The sequence below is a fragment of the Oncorhynchus tshawytscha genome, unplaced genomic scaffold (genome assembly GCF_018296145.1).
Source record: "Oncorhynchus tshawytscha isolate Ot180627B unplaced genomic scaffold, Otsh_v2.0 Un_contig_4768_pilon_pilon, whole genome shotgun sequence".
NCBI lineage: Eukaryota > Metazoa > Chordata > Actinopteri > Salmoniformes > Salmonidae > Oncorhynchus > Oncorhynchus tshawytscha.
Window position 1 is genome coordinate 10,001 of NW_024607985.1, and position 24,073 is coordinate 34,073.

The following is a 24,073-nucleotide window of genomic DNA, read 5'->3' on the forward strand; positions in this document are numbered from 1 at the left end:
GGTCTGTGTGTCGTCATGTGTGTCTCTCTCCCTCTAGGAGTCGGTCTGTGTGTCGTCATGTGTGTCTCTCCCCTGTAGGAGTCGGTCTGTGTGTCGTCATGTGTGTCTCTCTCCCTCTAGGAGTCGGTCTGTGTCGTCATGTGTGTCTCTCTCCCTCTAGGAGTCGGTCTGTGTGTCGTCATGTGTCTCTCTCCCTGTAGGAGTCGGTCTGTGTGTCGTCATGTGTCTCTCTCCCTCTAGGAGTCGGTCTGTGTGTCGTCATGTGTGTCTCTCTCCCTGTAGGAGTCGGTCTGTGTGTCGTCATGTGTGTCTCTCCCTCTAGGAGTCGGTCTGTGTGTCGTCATGTGTCTCTCTCCCTCTAGGAGTCGGTCTGTGTGGTCATGTGTGTCTCTCTCCCTGTAGGAGTCGGTCTGTGTGTCGTCATGTGTGTCTCTCTCCCTGTAGGAGTCGGTCTGTGTGTCGTCATGTGTCTCTCTCCCTGTAGGAGTCGGTCTGTGTGTCGTCATGTGTCTCTCTCCCTCTAGGAGTCGGTCTGTGTGTCGTCATGTGTCTCTCTCCCTCTAGGAGTCGGTCTGTGTGTCGTCATGTGTCTCTCTCCCTCTAGGAGTCGGTCTGTGTGTCGTCATGTGTGTCTCTCTCCCCCTGTAGGAGTCGGTCTGTGTGTCGGTCTGTGTGTGTCTCTCTCCCTCTAGGAGTCGGTCTGTGTGTCGTCATGTGTGTCTCTCTCCCTCTAGGAGTCGGTCTGTGTGTCGTCATGTGTCTCTCTCCCTCTAGGAGTCGGTCTGTGTGTCGTCATGTGTCTCTCTCCCTCTAGGAGTCGGTCTGTGTGTTGTCATGTGTCTCTCTCCCTCTAGGAGTCGGTCTGTGTCGTCATGTGTGTCTCTCCCTCTGTAGGAGTCGGTCTGTGTGTGTCATGTGTCTCTCTCCCTCTAGGAGTCAGTCTGTGTTGTCCAGTCTTACTGTGTCTCTCTCCCTCTAGGAGTCAGTCTGTGTTGTCCAGTCTTACTGTGTCTCTCTCCCTCTAGGAGTCGGTCTGTGTGTTGTCATGTGTCTCTCTCCCTCTAGGAGTCGGTCTGTGTGTCGTCATGTGTGTCTCTCTCCCTCTAGGAGTCGGTCTGTGTGTCGTCATGTGTGTCTCTCTCCCTCTAGGAGTCGGTCTGTGTGTTGTCATGTGTCTCTCTCCCTCTAGGAGTCGGTCTGTGTGTTGTCATGTGTCTCTCTCCCTCTAGGAGTCGGTCTGTGTGTCGTCATGTGTCTCTCTCCCTCTAGGAGTCGGTCTGTGTGTTGTCATGTGTCTCTCTCCCTCTAGGAGTCAGTCTGTGTGTTGTCATGTGTCTCTCTCCCTCTAGGAGTCGGTCTGTGTGTTGTCATGTGTCTCTCTCCCTCTAGGAGTCGGTCTGTGTGTTGTCATGTGTCTCTCTCCCTCTAGGAGTCGGTCTGTGTGTTGTCATGTGTGTCTCTCTCCCTCTAGGAGTCAGTCTGTGTGTTGTCATGTGTCTCTCTCCCTCTAGGAGTCGGTCTGTGTGTTGTCATGTGTCTCTCTCCCTCTAGGAGTCAGTCTGTGTGTTGTCATGTGTCTCTCTCCCTCTAGGAGTCGGTCTGTGTGTTGTCATGTGTGTCTCTCTCCCTGTAGGAGTCGGTCTGTGTGTTGTCATGTGTCTCTCTCCTTCCCTCCTCGGTAATGTGGTGTTTATTTTCCGTCTCCCTGTAGGAGCCCGTTCCCAGTCGGCCTCTGCCGTGTTGTCCAGTCTCCAGGAGCTGAGAGAGGTTCAGGACAGTCTGTCAGCCACGGAGACGGAGCTACAGGCCCTGGACAAACAACTGTCTGGTCTCAAGGGGACCGCTGAGAGGTGGCTGCCCTGAAACATTTACTATGGAGCTTTAGGAGTTCAGCTAATTCAATGTTTCTGAAACATTTCTCTATATATTCCTTCTCTCTCCCCCATCCCACCTCGCTCTCTCTCCTCCTCTACCCTCTCTCTCCCTCCTCTACCTTCTCCCTTTACCCTCTCCCTCTACCCTCTCCCTCTCCTCTACCCTCTCTCTCTCTCCCTCCTCTACCCTCTCTCTCTCTCCCCCTTTACCCTCTCTGCCCTCCTCCTCTACCTTCTCCCTTTACCCTCTCCCTCCTCTACCCTCTCTCTCCCTCCTCTACCCTCTCTCTCCCCTCCCTCCCTCCACCCTCTCTCTACCCCCTCCCTCCCTCCACCCCCTCTCTCCCTCTCCCTCCCTCCTTCTCCCTCTCCCTCTCCTCTACTCCTCTCCCTCCTCCCTCTCTCTCTCTCCCTCCTCTACCCTCTCTCTCTCTCCCTCCTCTACCCTCTCTCTCTCTCCCTCCTCTACCCTCTCTCTCTCTCCCTCCTCTACCCTCTCTCCTCTCCCTCCTCTACCCTCTCTCTCCTCCCTCCTCTACCCCTCTCTCTCTCTCTCTCCTCCTCTACCCTCTCTCCTCTCCCTCCTCTACCCCTCTCTCTCCCTCCCTCCTCTCCCTCCCTCTCTCTCCCTCCCCTCTCCCCTCTCCTCTCCCTCCTCTACCCCTCTCTCTCTCCCTCCCTCCCTCCTCCCTCTCTCTCTCCCTCCTCTACTCCTCTCTCCCTCCCCCCTCTCTCTCTCTCTCCCTCCCTCCCCTCTCTCTCTCTCCCTCTCTCTCCCCTCCCTCCCTCCTCTACCCTCTCTCTCCCTCCCTCCCCTCTACCCCTCTCTCTCCTCTCTCCCTCCTCTACCCTCTCTCTCCCCTCCCCTCCCTACCCCTCTCCCTCTCTCTCTCTCCCTCTACCCTCTCTCTCTCCCTCCCTCCTCTACCCTCTCTCTCCCTCTCCCTCCTCTACCCCTCTCTCCCCTCCCTCCCTCCTCTACCCTCTCTCTCCCCTCCCTCCCTCCTCTCCCTCTCTCTCCCCTCCCTCCCTCCTCTACCCTCTCTCTCCCCTCCCTCCCTCCTCTACCCTCTCTCTCTCCTCCCTCCCTCCTCTACCCTCTCTCTCCCCTCCCTCCCTCCTCTACCCTCCCTCTCCCTCCCTCCACCCTCTCTCTCCCCCTCCCTCCCTCCTCTACCCTCTCTCTCCCTCTCCCTCCTCTACCCTCTCTCTCCCCCTCCCTCCCTCCTCTACCCTCTCTCTCCCTCCCTCCCTCCTCTACCCTCTCTCTCCCCTCCCTCCCTCCTCTGCCCTCTCTCTCCCCTCCCTCCCTCCTCTACCCTCTCTCTCCCCTCCCTCCCTCCTCTACCCTCTCTCTCCCCTCCCTCCCTCCTCTACCCTCTCTCTCCCCTCCCTCCCTCCTCTACCCTCTCTCTCCCCTCCCTCCCTCCTCTACCCTCTCTCTCCCCTCCCTCCCTCCTCTACCCTCTCTCTCCCCTCCCTCCCTCCTCTACCCTCTCTCTACCCTCCCTCTCCCTCCTCTACCCTCTCTCTCCCTCCCTCCCTCCTCTACCCTCTCTCTCCCCTCCCTCCCTCCTCTACCCTCTCTCTCCCCTCCCTCCCTCCTCTACCCTCTCTCTCCCCTCCCTCCCTCCTCTACCCTCTCTCTCCCCTCCCTCCCTCCTCTACCCCTCTCTCTCCCCTCCCTCCCTCCTCTCCCTCCTCTGCCCTCTCCCTCCCTCCTCTACCCTCTCTCTCCCTCTCCCTCCCTCCTCTACCCCTCTCCCTCCCCCTCTCCCTCCTCTACCCTCTCTCTCCCTCCTCTCTCCCTCTCCCTCCTCCCTACCCTCTCTCTCCCCCTCCTCTGCCCTCCCTCCCTCCTCTACCCTCTCCCTCCCTCCTACCCTCTCTCTCTCCCTCCTCTACCCCTCTCCCTCCTCTACCCTCTCCTCTCCTCTACCCTCTCTCTCCTCCTCTACCCTCTCCCTCCTCTACCCTCTCTCTCCCTCTCCCTCCCTCTCCTCCCCTCTCTCTCCTCCCTACCCTCTCCCTCCACCCCCTACCCTCTCCCCTCCCTCCCTCCACCCTCTCTCTACCCCTCTCCCTCCCTCCACCCTCTCTCTCCCTCTCCCTCCTCTCCCCTCTCCCTCCCTACCCTCTCCCTCCTCCCCTACCCCTCCCTCCCTCCTCTACCCTCTCCCCCTCCTCCCTCCTCTCCTCCTCTACCCTCTCTCCTCCCTCCCACCCTCTCCCTCCTCTACCCTCTCCCTCCTCTACCCTCTCCCTCTCCCTCCTCTACCCTCTCTCCTCCTCTACCCTCTCCCTCCTCTACCCTCTCCCTCCTCTCCTCCTCCTCTCCCTCCTCTACCCTCTCTCCCTACCCTCCCCTCCCTCTACCCTCTCTCTCCCTCCTCTACCCTCTCTCTCTCCTCTACCCTCCTCTCCCTCCTCTCTCTCCTCCCCTACCCTCTCTCCCTCTCCCTCCTCTACCCTCTCTCTCCTCTCCCTCCTCTCTACCCTCTCCTCTCTCCTCTCTCTGTCTCTCTCCTCCTCTACCCTCTCTCTGTCTCCCTCCTCTACCCTCTCTCCCCTCCCTCCCTCCACCCTCTCTCCCCTCCCTCCCTCCACCCCCTCCCTCCCTCCTCTACCCTACCCTCTCTCTCCTCTACCCTCTCTCTACCCTACCCTCCTCCCTCTCCCCTCTCTCTCCTCCTCTACCCTCTCTCCTCCTCCTCTACCCTCTCCCTCCTCCTCTACTCTCTCCCTCCTCTACCCTCTCTCTCCACCCTCTACTCTCTCCCTCCTCTACCCCCTCCCTCCTCTACCCTTTACCCTCTACTCTTTACCCTCTCCTTCCTCTACCTTCTCCCTCCTCTACCCTTTACTCTCTCCCTCCTCTGCTCTCTCCCTCCTCTGCTCTCTCCCTCCTCTGCCCTCTACTCTCCCTCCTCTACCCTCTCTCCTCTCCCTCCTCTCCCTCCTCTCCTCCCTCTAGGTATCGTTTGTTAAAGCAGCAGTTAGACATGAAGACAGAAGAGTTAGATATTCTCCAGGTTAAACTCCATCAGAGCTCCTTCCATAAACAACAGGAAGAACTGAAGATGTTACTGAAGACCATCGGTGAGCACACACACACACACACACTCACTCACTCACTCACTCTCTCACTCACTCACTCACTCACTCACTCACTCACTCACTCACTCACTCACTCACTCACTCACTCACTCACTCACTCACACACACTGTTCTTCAACATATTTTTGAAGGTGGGACAACACTTGATCCCAAAGAGTTGAACTGTGAGGTGGAAAAAGGATGTAGTTATGTTTTATTTGTTGGATACGTAACAATTATTTAGTTAATAACAAACAGTAAGGTATTTGTGCCCTCCTCATGCTGAGTTTTATAGTGTCCACTCTAGCTTCCTGTAGCTAGTCTGTGTCGGACATGGGGTTTACTAGAGGTAGCTTGAAGCTGACGATTGATTGACTGTGATTAAACCTACCGCTGGTATTCCTGTGACAGGAAGTGAGGTGGTATTTAAACCTACCGCTGGTATTCCTGTGACAGGAAGTGAGGTGGTATTTAAACCTACCGCTGGTATTCCTGTGACAGGAAGTGAGGTGGTATTTAAACCTACCGCTGGTATTCCTGTGACAGGAAGTGAGGTGGTATTTAAACCTACCGCTGGTATTCCTGTGACAGGAAGTGAGGTGGTATTTAAACCTACCGCTGGTATTCCTGTGACAGGAAGTGAGGTGGACCGCTGGTATTCCTGTGACAGGAAGTGGGATGTTATTTAAACCTACCGCTGGTATTCCTGTGACAGGAAGTGGGATGTTATTTAAACCTACAGCAGGTATTCCAGTGACAGGAAGTGGGGTGGTATTTAAACCTACCGCTGGTATTCCTGTGACAGGAAGTGAGGTGGTTGTAACAGAGAGAGAGAGAGAGAGAGGAGTAGAACAAAGCCCACAATGATTCTTAGACTTCCTGGTATCTGGGAAATTAGGTCAGGGGTCGGGGGGTTAAGATAAAAACAGGATGAACCCAAAGTGGCTGATTTGATCGTTTTTGTTTTTCACAAAACCTGTTACTTTAAATAGCAAATGGTGTTGGCACTTGCTGTCTCGCCAACAGCTGGCAGGATACAGTGGACAGATCATCATGTCACCAGAATAAGACCCTCTGTTTATTGGAAAGGAGCATCAAACTCATCACCTTTTCACTTTCATCATCCTGTGAAGTTCATCATCATCGTTTATTTAATCTGTAGCCTCATTAAACTGCATGTTATCCTGAGTCGTAGCGGGAGGACCAGACACCACGTCACAGCGTGACACCACGTCACACACCACGTCACAGCGTGACACCACGTCACACACCACGTCACAGCGTGACACCACGTCACACACCACGTCACAGCGTGACACCACGTCACACACCACGTCACAGCGTGACTCCACGTCACACACCACGTCACAGCGTGACACCACGTCACACACCACGTCACAGCGTGACCACGTCACACACCACGCCACACACACACACCACGTCACACACCACGTCACACACCACGTCACACACACCACGTCACACACCACGTCACAGCGTGACCACGTCACACGTCACACACCACGTCACACACCACGTCACAGCGTGACACCACGTCACACACCACGTCACAGCGTGACACCACCACACCACACAGCCACGTCACCACGTCACAGCGTGACACCACGTCACACACCACGTCACAGCGTGACACCACGTCACACACCACCACGCCACACCAGCGTGACACCACGTCACCGTGACACCACGTCACACACCACGTCACAGCGTGACACCACGTCACACACCACGTCACAGCGTGACACCACGTCACACACCACGTCCACGTGACACCACGTCACACACCACGTCACACACCACGTCACACACCACGTCACTGACAGCGTGACAGCGTGACACCACGTCACACACCACGTCACAGCGTGACACCACGTCACACACCACAGCGTGACACCACAGCGTGACACCACGTCACAGCAGCACCACGTCACAGCGTGACACCACGTCACACACCACGTCACAGCGTGACACCACGTCACACACCACGTCACAGCGTGACACCACGTCACACACCACGTCACAGCGTGACTCCACGTCACACACACCACGTCACAGCGTGACACCACCACCACGTCACAGCGTGACACCACGTCACACACCACGTCACAGCGTGACACCACGTCACACACCACGTCACAGCGTGACTCCGTCACACACCACCACGTCACAGCGTGACACCACGTCACACACCACGTCACAGCGTCACCACGCCACAGCGTGACTCCACGTCACACACCACGTCCAGCACACACCACGTGACACACACCACGTCACAGCGTGACGTCACGTCCACACCACGTCACAGCGTGACTCCACGTCACACACCACGTCACACACCACGTCACACCACGTCACAGCGTGACACCACGTCACACACCACGTCACAGCGTGACACCACGTCACACACCACGTCACAGCGTGACTCCACGTCACACACCACGTCACAGCGTGACACCACGTCACACACCACGTCACAGCGTGACTCCACGTTGAGTTCCATATGATGGTTATTATACTGTATCGATATTTACACCTTTAAAGACGTTTCCACCTCCCATTTCTCACATTATTACATTTAACCAACATGGAACAGATCCCACCATGTCAAACAAACACATTTTATCCGTCGGCATTTTAAACTTCCTGTTAATACAGTATGACTCACATTAAAAGTGTGTGTGTGTGTGTGTGTGTCTCTCTCTCTCAGAGGAGTGTGAGGAGACCCTGCGCAGCAGTAAGGAGGTCCAGAAGAAGGCAGATGAGAAGTACAAGGTCAGATTATCCCCATTGGTCATATCTACCCCTATCAGTGGTCTCCATTCAGGATCACATGACTTATTATCCACAGGTCATGTCTGGACCTATCAGGGGTCTGCATTTAGGATCACATGCTACCAGAATTTTGCAACCCTACCCTGAGATAATGTATGCCATTTAGCAAACCTAATTACCCCCCCCCCTTCCTCCCCTCCCAATTAAAATAAATATATTACAGAGTTTAATTTGGTTTAAGTGCCTTGCTCAGCGGCACATTGGCTCAGGTATTTAAACCAGTGTCCTTTCGGTTACTGGCCCCATGTTCTTAACCACTAGGCTACCTGGCGCCCTTATAAAGCCAGTTAGTCATCCGTGCATAATTTGTTTTTTCCCCATATGAATGGGTCTCGGGAACCCTCTGTCCTGGCTCTGTTGATGTGGTGGTAAACCTCTCTCTGTTGATGTGGTGTTAAACCTCTCTTTGTTGATGTGGTGGTAAACCTCTCTCTGTTGATGTGGTGTTAAACCTCTCCTCTCTGTAACCCTCTCCTCTCTCTGATGTGGTGTTAACCCTCTCCTCTCTCTGATGTGGTGTTAACCCTCTCCTCTCTGTTGATGTGGTGTTAACCCTCTCCTCTCCTGTTGATGTGGTGTTAACCCTCTCCTCTCTCTGTTGATGTGGTGTTAACCCTCTCCTCTCTCTGATGTGATGTGGTGTTAACCCTCTCCTCTCTCTCTGATGTGGTGTTAACCCTCTCCTCTCTCTGATGTGGTGTTAACCCTCTCCTCTCTCTGTTGATGTGGTGTTAACCTCTCCTCTCTGTTGATGTGGTGTTAAACCCTCTCCTCTCTCTGTTGATGTGGTGTTAAACCCTCTCCTCTCTCTGTTGATGTGGTGTTAAACCCTAAACCTCCTCTCCTGTTGATGTGGTGTTAACCCTCTCCTCTCTGTTGATGTGGTGTTAACCCTCTCCTCTCCTGTTGATGTGGTGTTAAACCTCTCTCTGATGTGGTGTTAACCTCTCTGTTGATGTGGTGTTAACCCTCTCCTCTCTCTGTTGATGTGGTGTTAACCCTCTCCTCTCTCTGTTGATGTGGTGTTAACCCTCTCCTCTCTCTGTTGATGTGGTGTTAACCCTCTCCTCTCCTGTTGATGTGGTGTTAACCCTCTCCTCTCCTGTTGATGTGGTGTTAACCCTCTCCTCTCTCTGTTGATGTGGTGTTAACCCTCTCCTCTCCTGTTGATGTGGTGTTAACCCTCTCCTCTCCTGTTGATGTGGTGTTAACCCTCTCCTCTCTGTTGATGTGGTGTTAACTCCTCTCTGTTGATGTGGTGTTAACCCTCTCTCTCTGTTGATGTGGTGTTAACCTCTCCTCTCTCTGTTGATGTGGTGTTAACCCTCTCCTCTCCTGTTGATGTGGTGTTAACCCTCTCCTCTCTCTGTTGATGTGGTGTTAACCCTCTCTCTCTCTCTGTTGATGTGGTGTTAACCCTCTCCTCTCTCTGTTGATGTGGTGTTAACCCTCTCCTCTCTGTTGATGTGGTGTTAAACCCTCTCCTCTCTGTTGATGTGGTGTTAAACCCTCTCCTCTCTGTTGATGTGGTGTTAACCCCTCTCTCTGTTGATGTGGTGTTAACCCTCTCCTCTCTCTGTTGATGTGGTGTTAACCCTCTCCTCTCTCTGATGTGGTGTTAAACCTCTCCTCTCTCTGTTGATGTGGTGTTAACCCTCTCCTCTCCTGTTGATGTGGTGTTAACCCTCTCCTCTCTGTTGATGTGGTGTTAAACCTCTCTCTGTTGATGTGGTGGTAAACCTCTCCTCTCTCTGTTGATGTGGTGTTAAACCTCTCCTCTCTGTTGATGTGGTGTTAAACCTCTCTCTGTTGATGTGGTGGTAACCCTCTCTGTTGATGTGGTGTTAACCCTCTCTGTTGATGTGGTGTTAACCCTCTCCTCTCTCTGTTGATGTGGTGTTAATCCTCTCTCTGTTGATGTGGTGTTAACCCTCTCCTCTCTCTGTTGATGTGGTGTTAACCCTCTCCTCTCTCTGTTGATGTGGTGTTAAACCTCTCCTCTCCTGTTGATGTGGTGTTAACCCTCTCCTCTCCTGTTGATGGTGTTAACCCTCTCTCTCTCTGTTGATGTGGTGTTAACCCTCTCCTCTCTGTTGATGTGTTAACCCTCTCTCTCTCTGATGTGGTGTTAACCCCTCTCTCTCTGATGTGGTGTTAACCCTCTCCTCTCTCTGATGTGGTGTTAACCCTCTCCTCTCCTGTTGATGTGGTGTTAACCTCTCCTCTCTCTGTTGATGTGGTGTTAACCCTCTCCTCTCTCTGTTGATGTGGTGTTAACCCTCTCCTCTCTCTGTTGATGTGGTGTTAACCCTCTCCTCTCTGTGATGTGGTGTTAACCCTCTCCTCTCTGTTGATGTGGTGTTAACCCTCTCCTCTCTGTTGATGTGGTGTTAACCCTCTCCTCTCTCTGTTGATGTGGTGTTAACCTCTCCTCTCTCTGTTGATGTGGTGTTAACCCTCTCTCTCTGTTGATGTGGTGTTAACCCTCTCCTCCTCTCTGTTGATGTGGTGTTAACCCTCTCCTCTCTCTGATGTGGTGTTAACCCTCTCCTCTCTCTGTTGATGTGGTGTTAACCCTCTCCTCTCCTGTTGATGTGGTGTTAACCCTCTCCTCTCTCTGTTGATGTGGTGTTAACCCTCTCCTCTCTGTTGATGTGGTGTTAACCCTCTCCTCTCTCTGTTGATGTGGTGTTAACCCTCTCCTCTCCTGTTGATGTGGTGTTAACCCTCTCCTCTCTCTGTTGATGTGGTGTTAACCCTCTCCTCTCCTGTTGATGTGGTGTTAACCCTCTCCTCTCTGTTGATGTGGTGTTAACCCTCTCCTCTCTCTGTTGATGTGGTGTTAACCCTCTCCTCTCCTGTTGATGTGGTGTTAACCCTCTCCTCTCTCTGATGTGGTGTTAACCCTCTCCTCTCTGTTGATGTGGTGTTAACCCTCTCCTCTCTCTGTTGATGTGGTGTTAACCCTCTCCTCTCTCTGATGTGGTGTTAACCCTCTCCTCTCTGTTGATGTGGTGTTAACCCTCTCCTCTCCTGTTGATGTGGTGTTAACCCTCTCCTCTCTCTGTTGATGTGGTGTTAACCCTCTCCTCTCTCTGTTGATGTGGTGTTAACCCTCTCTCTCTCTGTTGATGTGGTGTTAACCCTCTCCTCTCTGTTGATGTGGTGTTAACCCTCTCCTCTCTGTTAACCCTCTCCTCTCTCTGTTGATGTGGTGTTAACCCTCTCTCTCTCTGTTGATGTGGTGTTAACCCTCTCCTCTCTCTGATGTGGTGTTAACCCTCTCCTCTCTGTTGATGTGGTGTTAACCCTCTCCTCTCTCTGTTGATGTGGTGTTAACCCTCTCCTCTCTGTTGATGTGGTGTTAACCCTCTCCTCTCTGTTGATGTGGTGTTAACCCTCTCTCTGTCTGATGTGTGTTAACCCTCTCCTCTCTCTGTTGATGTGGTGTTAACCCTCTCCTCTCTCTGATGTGGTGTTAACCCTCTCCTCTCTCTGTTGATGTGGTGTTAACCCTCTCCTCTCTCTGATGTGGTGTTAACCCTCTCCTCTCCTGTTGATGTGGTGTTAACCCTCTCCTCTCTGTTGATGTGGTGTTAACCCTCTCCTCTCTCTGATGTGGTGTTAAACCCCTCTCCTCTCTGTTGATGTGGTGTTAACCCTCTCCTCTCTCTGTTGATGTGGTGTTAACCCTCTCCTCTCTCTGATGTGGTGTTAACCCTCTCCTCTCTCTGTTGATGTGGTGTTAACCCTCTCCTCTCTCTCTGATGTGGTGTTAACCCTCTCTCTCTCTGATGTGGTGTTAACCCTCTCCTCTCTCTGATGTGGTGTTAACCCTCTCTCTCTGATGTGGTGTTAACCCCTCTCTCTCTGATGTGGTGTTAACCCTCTCCTCTCTCTGTTGATGTGGTGTTAACCCTCTCCTCTCTCTGTTGATGTGGTGTTAACCCCTCTCTCTCTCTGTTGATGTGGTGTTAACCCTCTCCTCTCTCTGTTGATGTGGTGTTAACCCTCTCCTCTCTCTGATGTGGTGTTAACCCTCTCCTCTCCTGTTGATGTGGTGTTAACCCTCTCCTCTCTCTGATGTGGTGTTAACCCTCTCCTCTCTCTGATGTGGTGTTAACCCTCTCCTCTCTCTCTGATGTGGTGTTAACCCTCTCTCTCTCTGATGTGGTGTTAACCCTCTCCTCTCTCTGTTGATGTGGTGTTACCCCCTCTCTGATGTGGTGTTCTCTCTCTCTCTGATGTGGTGTTAACCCTCTCCTCTCTGTTGATGTGGTGTTAACCCTCTCCTCTCTCTGTTGATGTGGTGTTAACCCTCTCTCTGTTGATGTGGTGTTAACCCTCTCCTCTCTGATGTGGTGTTAACCCTCTCCTCTCTCTGTTGATGTGGTGTTAACCCTCTCCTCTCTGTTGATGTGGTGTTAACCCTCTCCTCTCTCTGTTGATGTGGTGTTAACCCTCTCCTCTCTCTCTGATGTGGTGTTAACCCTCTCCTCTCCTGTTGATGTGGTGTTAACCCTCTCTCTCTGTTGATGTGGTGTTAACCCTCTCCTCTCTCTGTTGATGTGGTGTTAACCCTCTCCTCTCTCTGTTGATGTGGTGTTAACCCTCTCCTCTCTCTGTTGATGTGGTGTTAACCCTCTCTCTCTCTGTTGATGTGGTGTTAACCCTCTCTCTCTCTGTTGATGTGGTGTTAACCCTCTCCTCTCTCTGTTGATGTGGTGTTAACCCTCTCCTCTCTCTGTTGATGTGGTGTTAACCCTCTCCTCTCTCTGATGTGGTGTTAACCCTCTCCTCTCTCTGTTGATGTGGTGTTAACCCTCTCCTCTCTCTGTTGATGTGGTGTTAACCCTCTCCTCTCTGTTGATGTGGTGTTAACCCTCTCCTCTCTCTGATGTGGTGTTAACCCTCTCCTCTCTGTTGATGTGGTGTTAACCCTCTCCTCTCTCTGATGTGGTGTTAACCCTCTCCTCTCTCTGTTGATGTGGTGTTAACCCTCTCTCTCTGTTGATGTGGTGTTAACCCTCTCCTCTCTCTGTTGATGTGGTGTTAACCCTCTCCTCTCTGTCTGATGTGGTGTTAACCCTCTCCTCTCTCTGATGTGGTGTTAACCCTCTCCTCTCCTCTGATGTGGTGTTAACCCCTCTCCCTCTGTTGATGTGGTGTTAACCCTCTCCTCTGTTGATGTGGTGTTAACCCTCTCCTCTCTGTTGATGTGGTGTTAACCCTCTCCTCTCTCTGTTGATGTGGTGTTAACCCCTCCCTCTCTGTTGATGTGGTGTTAACCCTCTAACCCTCTCTCTGATGTGGTGTTAACCCTCTCCTCTCTCTGATGTGGTGTTAACCCTCTCCTCTCTCTGTTGATGTGGTGTTAACCCTCTCCTCTCTCTGTTGATGTGGTGTTAACCCTCTCCTCTCTGTTGATGTGGTGTTAACCCTCTCCTCTCTGATGTGGTGTTAACCCTCTCCTCTCCTGTTGATGTGGTGTTAACCCTCTCCTCTCCTGTTGATGTGGTGTTAACCCTCTCCTCTCTCTGTTGATGTGGTGTTAACCTCTCTGATGTGGTGTTAACCCTCTCCTCTCTCTGATGTGGTGTTAACCCTCTCCTCTCTCTGATGTGGTGTTAACCCTCTCCTCTCCTGTTGATGTGGTGTTAACCCTCTCCTCTCTCTGTTGATGTGGTGTTAACCCCTCTCCTCTCTGTTGATGTGGTGTTAACCCTCTCTCTCTCTCTGATGTGGTGTTAACCCTCTCCTCTCCTGTTGATGTGGTGTTAACCCTCTCTCTCTCTGATGTGGTGTTAACCCTCTCCTCTCTCTGATGTGGTGTTAACCCTCTCCTCTCTGTTGATGTGGTGTTAACCCCTCCCTCTGTTGATGTGGTGTTAACCCTCTCCTCTCTCTGATGTGGTGTTAACCCTCTCTCTCTCTGTTGATGTGGTGTTAACCCTCTCCTCTCTCTGTTGATGTGGTGTTAACCCTCTCCTCTCTCTGTTGATGTGGTGTTAACCCTCTCCTCTCTCTGTTGATGTGGTGTTAACCCTCTCCTCTCTCTGATGTGGTGTTAACCCTCTCCTCTCTCTGATGTGGTGTTAACCCTCTCCTCTCTGTTGATGTGGTGTTAACCCTCTCCTCTCTCTGATGTGGTGTTAACCCTCTCCTCTCCTGATGTGGTGTTAACCCTCTCCTCTCTCTGATGTGGTGTTAACCCTCTCCTCTCTCTGATGTGGTGTTAACCCTCTCCTCTCTCTGATGTGGTGTTAACCCTCTCCTCTCCTGTTGATGTGGTGTTAACCCTCTCCTCTCTCTGATGTGGTGTTAACCCTCTCCTCTCTCTGTTGATGTGGTGTTAACCCTCTCCTCTCTCTGTTGATGTGGTGTTAACCCTCTCCTCTCTCTGTTAACCCTCTCCTCTCTCTTGATGTGGTGTTAACCCTCTCCTCTCTCTGTTGATGTGGTGTTAACCCTCTCCTCTCTCTGTTGATGTGGTGTTAACCCTCTCCTCTCTCTGTTGATGTGGTGTTAACCCTCTCCTCTCTCTGATGTGGTGTTAACCCTCTCCTCTCCTGTTGATGTGGTGTTAACCCTCTCCTCTCTCTGTTGATGTGGTGTTAACCCTCTCCTCTCTCTGTTGATGTGGTGTTAACCCTCTCCTCTCCTGTTGATGTGGTGTTAACCCTCTCTCTCTGTTGATGTGGTGTTAACCCTCTCCTCTCCTGTTGATGTGGTGTTAACCCTCTCTCTCTGATGTGGTGTTAACCCCTCCTCTCTCTGTTGATGTGGTGTTAACCCTCTCCTCTCTCTGTTGATGTGGTGTTAACCCTCTCCTCTCTCTGTTGATGTGGTGTTAACCCTCTCCTCTCTCTGTTGATGTGGTGTTAACCCTCTCCTCTCCTGTTGATGTGGTGTTAACCCTCTCCTCTCTCTGTTGATGTGGTGTTAACCCTCTCCTCTCTGTTGATGTGGTGTTAACCCTCTCTCTCTCTGATGTGGTGTTAACCCTCTCCTCTCTCTGATGTGGTGTTAACCCTCTCCTCTCTCTGATGTGGTGTTAACCCTCTCCTCTCTCTGATGTGGTGTTAACCCTCTCCTCTCTCTGTTGATGTGGTGTTAACCCTCTCCTCTCTCTGTTGATGTGGTGTTAACCCTCTCCTCTCTCTGATGTGGTGTTAAACCCTCTCCTCTCTCTGTTGATGTGGTGTTAACCTCTCCTCTCCTGTTGATGTGGTGTTAACCCTCTCCTCTCTCTGATGTGGTGTTAACCTCTCCTCTCTCTCTGATGTGGTGTTAACCCTCTCCTCTCTCTGATGTGGTGTTAACCCTCTCTCTCTGTTGATGTGGTGTTAACCTCTCCTCCTCTCTGTTGATGTGGTGTTAACCCTCTCCTCTCTGTTGATGTGGTGTTAACCCTCTCCTCTCTCTGTTGATGTGGTGTTAACCCTCTCCTCTCTCTGTTGATGTGGTGTTAACCCTCTCCTCTCTCTGTTGATGTGGTGTTAACCCTCTCCTCTCTCTGTTGATGTGGTGTTAACCCTCTCCTCTCTGTTGATGTGGTGTTAACCCTCTCCCTCTGTTGATGTGGTGTTAACCCTCTCCTCTCTCTGTTGATGTGGTGTTAACCCTCTCCTCTCCTGTTGATGTGGTGTTAACCCTCTCTCTCTCTGTTGATGTGGTGTTAACCCTCTCCTCTCTCTGTTGATGTGGTGTTAACCCTCTCCTCTCTCTGTTGATGTGGTGTTAACCCCTCTCTCTCTGTTGATGTGGTGTTAACCCTCTCCTCTCTCTGATGTGGTGTTAACCCTCTCCTCTCTCTGATGTGGTGTTAACCCTCTCCTCTCTCTGATGTGGTGTTAACCCTCTCTCCCTCTCTCTGATGTGGTGTTAACCCTCCTCTAACCCCTCTCTCTCTGATGTGGTGTTAACCCTCTCCTCTCTCTGATGTGGTGTTAACCCTCTCCTCTCTCTGATGTGGTGTTAACCCTCTCCTCTCTCTGATGTGGTGTTAACCCTCTCCTCTCTCTGTTGATGTGGTGTTAACCCTCTCCTCTCTCTGATGTGGTGTTAACCCTCTCCTCTCTCTGATGTGGTGTTAACCCTCCTCTCTCTGTCTGATGTGGTGTTAACCCTCTCCTCTCTCTGTTGATGTGGTGTTAACCCTCTCCTCTCTCTGATGTGGTGTTAACCCTCTCCTCTCTCTGATGTGGTGTTAACCCTCTCCTCTCTCTGTTGATGTGGTGTTAACCCTCTCCTCTCTCTCTCTGATGTGGTGTTAACCCTCTCCTCTCCTGTTGATGTGGTGTTAAACCTCTCTGATGTGGTGTTAACCCTCTCCTCTCTGATGTGGTGTTAACCCTCTCCTCTCTCTGTTGATGTGGTGTTAACCCTCTCCTCTCTGTTGATGTGGTGTTAACCCTCTCCTCTCTCTGATGTGGTGTTAACCCTCTCCTCTCTGATGTGGTGTTAACCCTCTCCTCTCTCTGTTGATGTGGTGTTAACCCTCTCCTCTCTCTGTTGATGTGGTGTTAACCTCTCCTCTCTCTGTTGATGTGGTGTTAACCCTCTCCTCTCTCTGTTGATGTGGTGTTAACCTCTCCTCTCTCTGTTGATGTGGTGTTAACCCTCTCTCTCTCTCTGTTGATGTGGTGTTAACCTCTCCTCTCTCTGTTGATGTGGTGTTAACCCTCTCCTCTCTCTGTTGATGTGGTGTTAACCCTCTCCTCTCTCTGTTGATGTGGTGTTAACCCTCTCCTCTCTCTGTTGATGTGGTGTTAACCCTCTCCTCTCTCTGTTGATGTGGTGTTAACCCTCTCCTCTCTCTGTTGATGTGGTGTTAACCCTCTCCTCTCTCTGTTGATGTGGTGTTAACCCTCTCCTCTCTCTGTTGATGTGGTGTTAACCCTCTCCTCTCTCTGATGTGGTGTTAACCCTCTCCTCTCTCTGTTGATGTGGTGTTAATCCTCTCCTCTCTCTGTTGATGTGGTGTTAACCCTCTCCTCTCTCTGTTGATGTGGTGTTAACCCTCTCCTCTCTCTGTTGATGTGGTGTTAACCCTCTCCTCTCTCTGTTGATGTGGTGTTAACCCTCTCCTCTCCTGTTGATGTGGTGTTAACCCTCTCCTCTCCTGTTGATGTGGTGTTAACCCTCTCCTGGCTCCACCAGGTGTTGGAGGATAAGATGAGGAATGCAGAGGCAGAGAGGGAGAAGGAACTAAAAGCTGCTCAACAGAAAGTCAACTCTGCTAAAACCAAGGCTGACGCGTTCAGCAAGAAACTGAAGGAGAGACAACAGGTGGAGACACACACACACAGAGACCAGAGACACAGACACACAGATACACAGACACAAGCCCTGTAACCCGGGTTACATTACCCCAGCCGTGACCCGGGTTACATTACCCCAGCACAATAACACTATTCAAGACCCTCCACAGTGTACAAACAAGGGGGTTGCACTTTTGACATGAAAGGTGTGTGTGTGTGTGTAGGAGGCTGAGTCCCTGGTCCTAGAGTTGGAGGAGTTGAAGAGGGAGCAGACTGGCTATGAACAACAGATCCTGGCAGTAGACGAAGCCATGAAGACGATCCAGGAACAGATAGACAACATGTCCACCACCGTGGCAGAGAACAAGGTACCGTTTACCTCCTGGTCCAATACTGTCAAATGTCCTCCACCTCATTAGTTAGCCCTGTCCGAGTGTCCACCTCATCAGTTAGCCCGGCCCCGAGTGTCCACCTCATCAGTTAGCCCTGTCCCGAGTGTCCACCTCATCAGTTAGCCCGTGTCCACCTCAGTTAGCCCTGTCCACCTCATCAGTTAGCCCAGTTAGCCCTGTCCGAGTGTCCACCTCATCAGTTAGCCCGGCCCTGTCCGAGTGTCCACCTCATCAGTTAGCCCTGCCCGAGTGTCCACCTCATCAGTTAGCCCGGCCCGAGTGTCCACCTCATCAGTTAGCCCGGCCCCGAGTGTCCACCTCATCAGTTAGCCCGCCCCGAGTGTCCACCTCATCAGTTAGCCCGGCCCCGAGTGTCCACCTCATCAGTTAGCCCGGTCCCCCGAGTGTCCACCTCATCAGTTAGCCCGGCCCCGAGTGTCCACCTCATCAGTTAGCCCGGCCTCGAGTGTCCACCTCATCAGTTAGCCCGGCCCCGTTAGCCCGCCCTCGAGTGTCCACCTCATCAGTTAGCCCGGCCCGAGTGTCCACCTCATCAGTTAGCCCGGCCCCGAGTGTCCACCTCATCAGTTAGCCCGGCCCGAGTGTCCACCTCATCAGTTAGCCCGGCCCGAGTGTCCACCTCATCAGTTAGCCCGGCCCCGAGTGTCCACCTCATCAGTTAGCCCGGTCCTCGAGTGTCCACCTCATCAGTTGGCCCGGCCCGAGTGTCCACCTCATCAGTTAGCCCGGTCCCGAGTGTCCACCTCATCAGTTAGCCCGGCCCGAGTGTCTGGATTGTTGACATGAACTAGCTATATTTGTTTATATACTTTATCACTAACAACACTCTCCTTCCTCAACCTCTCTCCAGGAGTCTGTGCGTAAGGCCCAGGAGGAGTTGACTAGACAGAAAGAGGTGATCGTAGCCCAGGACAAAGAGATCAAGGTATGATCACTACATTATTGTCAGTAGTACTGGTGTTGTTATTACCATGCTGCTCCTCATCATCATCATCGTCATGTTGTCGTGGAAACCATCTCGGACACGCAGAACTAAAATCCTTCATAAAAGCATCAGATGCTGGATCAAGTTCTGCTGGAGATGTAGGTGAAAAGATACTAAGGAGATTAGCAAAATCCCGCTCCCCCACCACCCCACAATGGATCAGTCCACTCAGACAGGTGTCTGAGACTGATGGACTGTGCCATCGCCCACGGCCTCCACAATGGATCAGTCCACCCAGACAGGAACCAATCAGACAGGTGTCTTGTGCACCATTAAGATCTGTTGACCAACAGCCTATCAACCAACCAGTTGACTAAATGGGATCAGCCCTAGCTGTCACTCAGCTAAGAAAGCCTAATATTGCGCGAGACATTTTAATTAATTTTTTTACAAAGCATTTAAATGCTGAAAGTGATGTGCAAGAGAATATGGTTATAGGACTCGTTCAGCGGGCAAATCGGACTCGTCTGCCTGATGTTGTTGGGCCTGAAAATGACTTGTAAGATCACTGACTGTCGGCTCAGTAACATGCTTAGTTCCACACTGAAGGAGGAGACTCCTCTGTCACAAAATATTTTATTTGACCTTTTATTTAACTTGGCAAGTCGGGTTAAGAACAAATTCTTATTTTCAATGACGGCCTAGGAACAGTGGGTTAACTGCCTGTTCAGGGGCAGAACGACAGATTTGTACCTTGTCAGCTCGGGGATTTGAACTTGCAACCTTCCGGTTACTAGTCCAACACTCTAACCACTAGGCTACCCTGCCGCCTCTACACTCTAACCACTAGGCTACCCTGCCGCCTCTACGCTCTAACCACTAGGCTACCTGCCTCGCTCTAAAACTAGGCTACCCTACCTCCTCTAACCACTAGGCTACCTCTGCTCTCCTCTACGCTCTAACCACTAGGCTACCCTGCCACCTCTACCTCTAGGCCACCACTAGGCTAACCTGCCACCTACGCTCTAACCACTAGGCTACCTGCCACCTCTACACTCTAACCACTAGGCTACCTGCCTCCTCTAACCACTAGGCTACCTGCCTCCTCTAACCACTAGGCTACCTGCCTCCCTAACCACTCACACTAGGCTACACTCTAACCACTAGGCTACCTGCCTCTCTCACTCTAACCACTAGGCTACCTGCCTCCTCTAACCACTAGGCTACTGCCTCTCTAACCACTAGGCTAACCACTAGGCTACCTCTACACTCTAACCACTAGGCTACCTGCCTCCTCTACACTCTAACCACTAGGCTAACCCTGCTACCTCTACACTCTAACCACTAGGCTACCCTGCCACCTCTACACTCTAACCACTAGGCTAACCACCTGCCACCTCTACACTCTAACCACTAGGCTACCCTGCCGCCTCTACACTCTAACCACTAGGCTACCCTGCCACCTCTACACTCTAACCACTAGGCTCCATAGTATCTACCACCCAATTAAAGAGGATCCTACATCCCAAAATGAACATTGAGATTTTACCCAGACCTCAAGTGGTCTCCTGATATGGTTTAAACATTGTTATGGACTTGAAGTGTGATTTTTGAGAATAAAAACCTGAGAAAATTGGGGGGGAAGGAATCAAATTGAGAAAATAGAGGCTCCTAGAGACGCGACAATATCAGTTGTTACGTGCATCTGTCCATGAGAGATTACTATAACCTCTGATCTAGGATCAGATCACTTTGTAAAAAATATCTCAGTTCTACCCAACTCTTATGAGCTACTTTGACGATGTAATATCATGTTCCATGATAACAAAGTGTGTGTGTGTGTGTGTGTGTGTGTGTGTGTGTGTGTGTGTGTGTTCCAGGGTAAAAGTACAGAAGCCAACCATATGAGAGAGAGAACCAATGAGTCTCAGTTGAAGATTAAAGAGTTGGAACACAACATCAGCAAACACCGTAAAGACAGTCAGGAGGCTGCTGCTAAGGTAGTTACTGATCAAACACCGTAAAGACACAGGAGTCTAAGGTAGTTACTGATCAAACACCGTAAAGACAGTCAGGATGCTGCTGCTAAGGTAGTTACTGATCAAACACCGTAAAGACAGTCAGGATGCTGCTGCTAAGGTAGTTACTGATCAAACACCGTAAAGACAGTCAGGATGCTGCTGCTAAGGTAGTTACTGATCAAACACCGTAAAGACAGTCAGGATGCTGCTGCTAAGGTAGTTACTGATCAAACACCGTAAAGACAGTCAGGATGCTGCTGCTAAGGTAGTTACTGATCAAACACCGTAAAGACAGTCAGGATGCTGCTGCTAAGGTAGTTACTGATCAAACACCGTAAAGACAGTCAGGATGCTGCTGCTAAGGTAGTTACTGATCAAACACCGTAAAGACAGTCAGGATGCTGCTGCTAAGGTAGTTACTGATCAAACACCGTAAAGACAGTCAGGATGCTGCTGCTAAGGTAGTTACTGATCAAACACCGTAAAGACAGTCAGGATGCTGCTGCTAAGGTAGTTACTGATCAAACACCGTCAGGATGCTGCTGCTAAGGTAGTTACTGATCAAACACCGTAAAGACAGTCAGGAGGCTGCTGCTAAGGTAGTTACTGATCAAACACCGTAAAGACAGTCAGGATGCTGCTGCTAAGGTAGTTACTGATCAAACACAGTAAAGACAGTCAGGATGCTGCTGCTAAGGTAGTTACTGATCAAACACCGTCAGGATGCTGCTGCTAAGGTAGTTACTGATCAAACACCGTAAAGACAGTCAGGAGGCTGCTGCTAAGGTAGTTACTGATCAAACACCGTAAAGACAGTCAGGATGCTGCTGCTAAGGTAGTTACTGATCAAACACCGTAAAGACAGTCAGGATGCTGCTGCTAAGGTAGTTACTGATCAAACACCGTAAAGACAGTCAGGAGGCTGCTGCTAAGGTAGTTACTGATCAAACACCGTAAAGACAGTCAGGAGGCTGCTGCTAAGGTAGTTACTGATCAAACACCGTAAAGACAGTCAGGAGGCTGCTGCTAAGGTAGTTACTGATCAAACACCGTAAAGACAGTCAGGATGCTGCTGCTAAGGTAGTTACTGATCAAACACCGTAAAGACAGTCAGGATGCTGCTGCTAAGGTAGTTACTGATCAAACACCGTAAAGACAGTCAGGATGCTGCTGCTAAGGTAGTTACTGATCAAACACCGTAAAGACAGTCAGGAGGCTGCTGCTAAGGTAGTTACTGATCAAACACCGTAAAGACAGTCAGGAGGCTGCTGCTAAGGTAGTTACTGATCAACTCTGCTTTCTAATCTCCATTTGATCTGTTTGTCTCTTCAGAAGAGATCACTAAATCACAGCACTAGATGTTCCTTCTGTTAGAGGACCGTGAGAGTCGTGTTCTGCTAGCCAGACTAACGTCTCTTTTCTCTCTCTATCCATCTCTCTCCGTCCTCTATCCATCCCTCTCCGTCCTCTATCCATCCCTCTCCCTGCCCTCTATCCATCTCTCTCCAGGTGTCTCGTTGTTAGAGGAACACGAGTGGATCAGTCAGGAGAGAGGCCTGTTCGGCCAGCCCAGGGAGACACGGGATACGACTTCAAGGTCAACAACCCTAAAGAGGCGGGCCAGAGGCTGAGGAAGCTGGAAGAGTCCAAGTCACGACTGGAGAGATCTGTCAACAAGAGAGCCATGAACATGTTGAGGTCAGGCTGAGGAGAGGGTGAGTTTAGGGAGGAGAGGGTGAGTTTGGGGAGGAGAGGGTGAGTTTGGGGAGGAGAGGGTGAGTTTAGGGAGGAGAGGGTGAGTTTAGGGAGGAGAGGGTGAGTTTAGGGAGGAGAGGGTGAGTTTGGGGAGGAGAGGGTGAGTTTAGGGAGGAGAGGGTGAGTTTGGGGAGGAGAGGGTGAGTTTAGGGAGGAGAGGGTGAGTTTGGGGGGGAGGAGAGGGTGAGTTTAGGGAGGAGAGGGTGAGTTTAGGGAGGAGAGGGTGAGTTTGGGGAGGTGAGGGTGAGTTTAGGGAGGAGAGGGTGAGTTTAGGGAGGAGAGGGTGAGTTTGGGGGAGGGGAGTTTGAGGGGAGGGAGGTGAGGGTGTTTCACATGTTGGTCAGGGAGAGGGTGAGTTTAGGGAGGAGAGGGTGAGTTTAGGGAGGAGAGGGTGAGTTTGGGGAGGAGAGGGTGAGTTGGGGAGGGTGTGTGTGTGTGTGTGTGTGTTTGGGGAGGTGTGTGTGTGTTTCAGGCTGGGGAGGGTGTTTGTGAGTTTGGGGAGGTGTGTGTGAGTTTAGGGAGGTGTGTCACATGTTGAGTCAGGCTGAGGAGAGGGTGAGTTTGGGGAGGGTGAGTTTGGGGAGGTGTGTGTTTGGGGAGGTGTGTGTGTGTTTGGGGAGGTGTGTTTGGGGAGGTGTGTCACATGTTGAGTCAGGCTGAGGGAGGAGGGTGAGTTTGGGGAGGTGTGTGTGTGTGTTTGGGGAGGTGTTTTTACATGTTGAGTCAGGCTGAGGAGAGGGTGAGTTTGGGGAGTGTGTGTGTGTTTGGGGAGGTGTGTTTACATGTTGAGTCAGGCTGAGGGAGAGGGTGAGTTTGGGGGGAGGTGTGTGTGTGTTTGGGGAGGTGTGTGTGTGTTTGGGAGGTCTGGGGAGGTGTGTCACATGTGTTTTACATGTTGAGTCAGGCTGAGGAGAGGGTGAGTTTGGAGGTGTGTGTGTGTGTGTTTGGGGAGGTGTTTTACATGTTGAGTCAGGCTGAGGAGAGGGTGTGTTTGGGGAGGTGTGTGTGTGTGTTTGGGGAGGTGAGTTTGTGTGTGTGGAGAGGTGTGTTTCAGGCTGGGAGGGTGTGTTTGTGTGTGTTTCCTTTGGACCTTGTACCAAATCTATTTGGATTCCTCCTCCCCCTCTTGGGCCCTTCTCGAGGTTCTGGCAGATGTCAATAGGTAATGGGAGCACCCTTTGATATGATTGGAGGAGAGTACGTGACCCTTGACCCTATTTTTGCCCTAACTTCCATCAGTATAATGACCTGATGAAGAAGAAGAGGATCGTAGAGAATGACAAGTCTAAGATCCTCCAGACCATAGAGGAGCTGGACCAGAAGAAGAAGGAGGCCCTCAACATCGCCTGGCAGAAGGTCTGTCTGTCTCTGTGTGTCTGTCTGTCTGCCTGGCAGAAGGTCTGTCTGTCTCTGATGTGTCTGTCTGTCTCTGATGTGTCTGTCTGTCTCTGATGTCTGTCTGTCTCTGATGTGTCTGCCTGGCAGAAGGTCTGTCTGTCTCTGATGTGTCTGTCTGTCTCTGATGTGTCTGCCTGGCAGAAGGTCTGTCTGTCTCTGATGTCTCTGATGTGTCTGCCTGGCAGAAGGTCTGTCTGTTTCTGATGTGTCTGCCTGGCAGAAGGTTTGTGTGTCTGTCTGCCTGGCAGAAGGTGTGTCTGTCTCTGTGTGTCTGTCTGTCTGTCAGAAGGTGTGTCTGTCTCTGTGTTTGATAAATGTCTTAATGATACAGGACCATTTTGATGTGAAAACAAGTTGTGGTAAAAAGACATGACTGTGTTTGTCCTCTGAGACGAAGCTAACAGGAATTAAGTCTTCATGTCTCTGGCAAAGTGACTCATCAAACTTTTCTGTCTCCTCTCGTTCTTCTGTCTCT

At 51.4% G+C, this 24,073-nt stretch overlaps 1 pseudogene; it reads left to right on the forward strand.

Annotated features, from left to right (window-relative positions):
- LOC121843179 overlaps nt 1-24,073 on the forward strand; it is a 35,174-nt pseudogene that overhangs the window by 8,474 nt on the left and 2,627 nt on the right.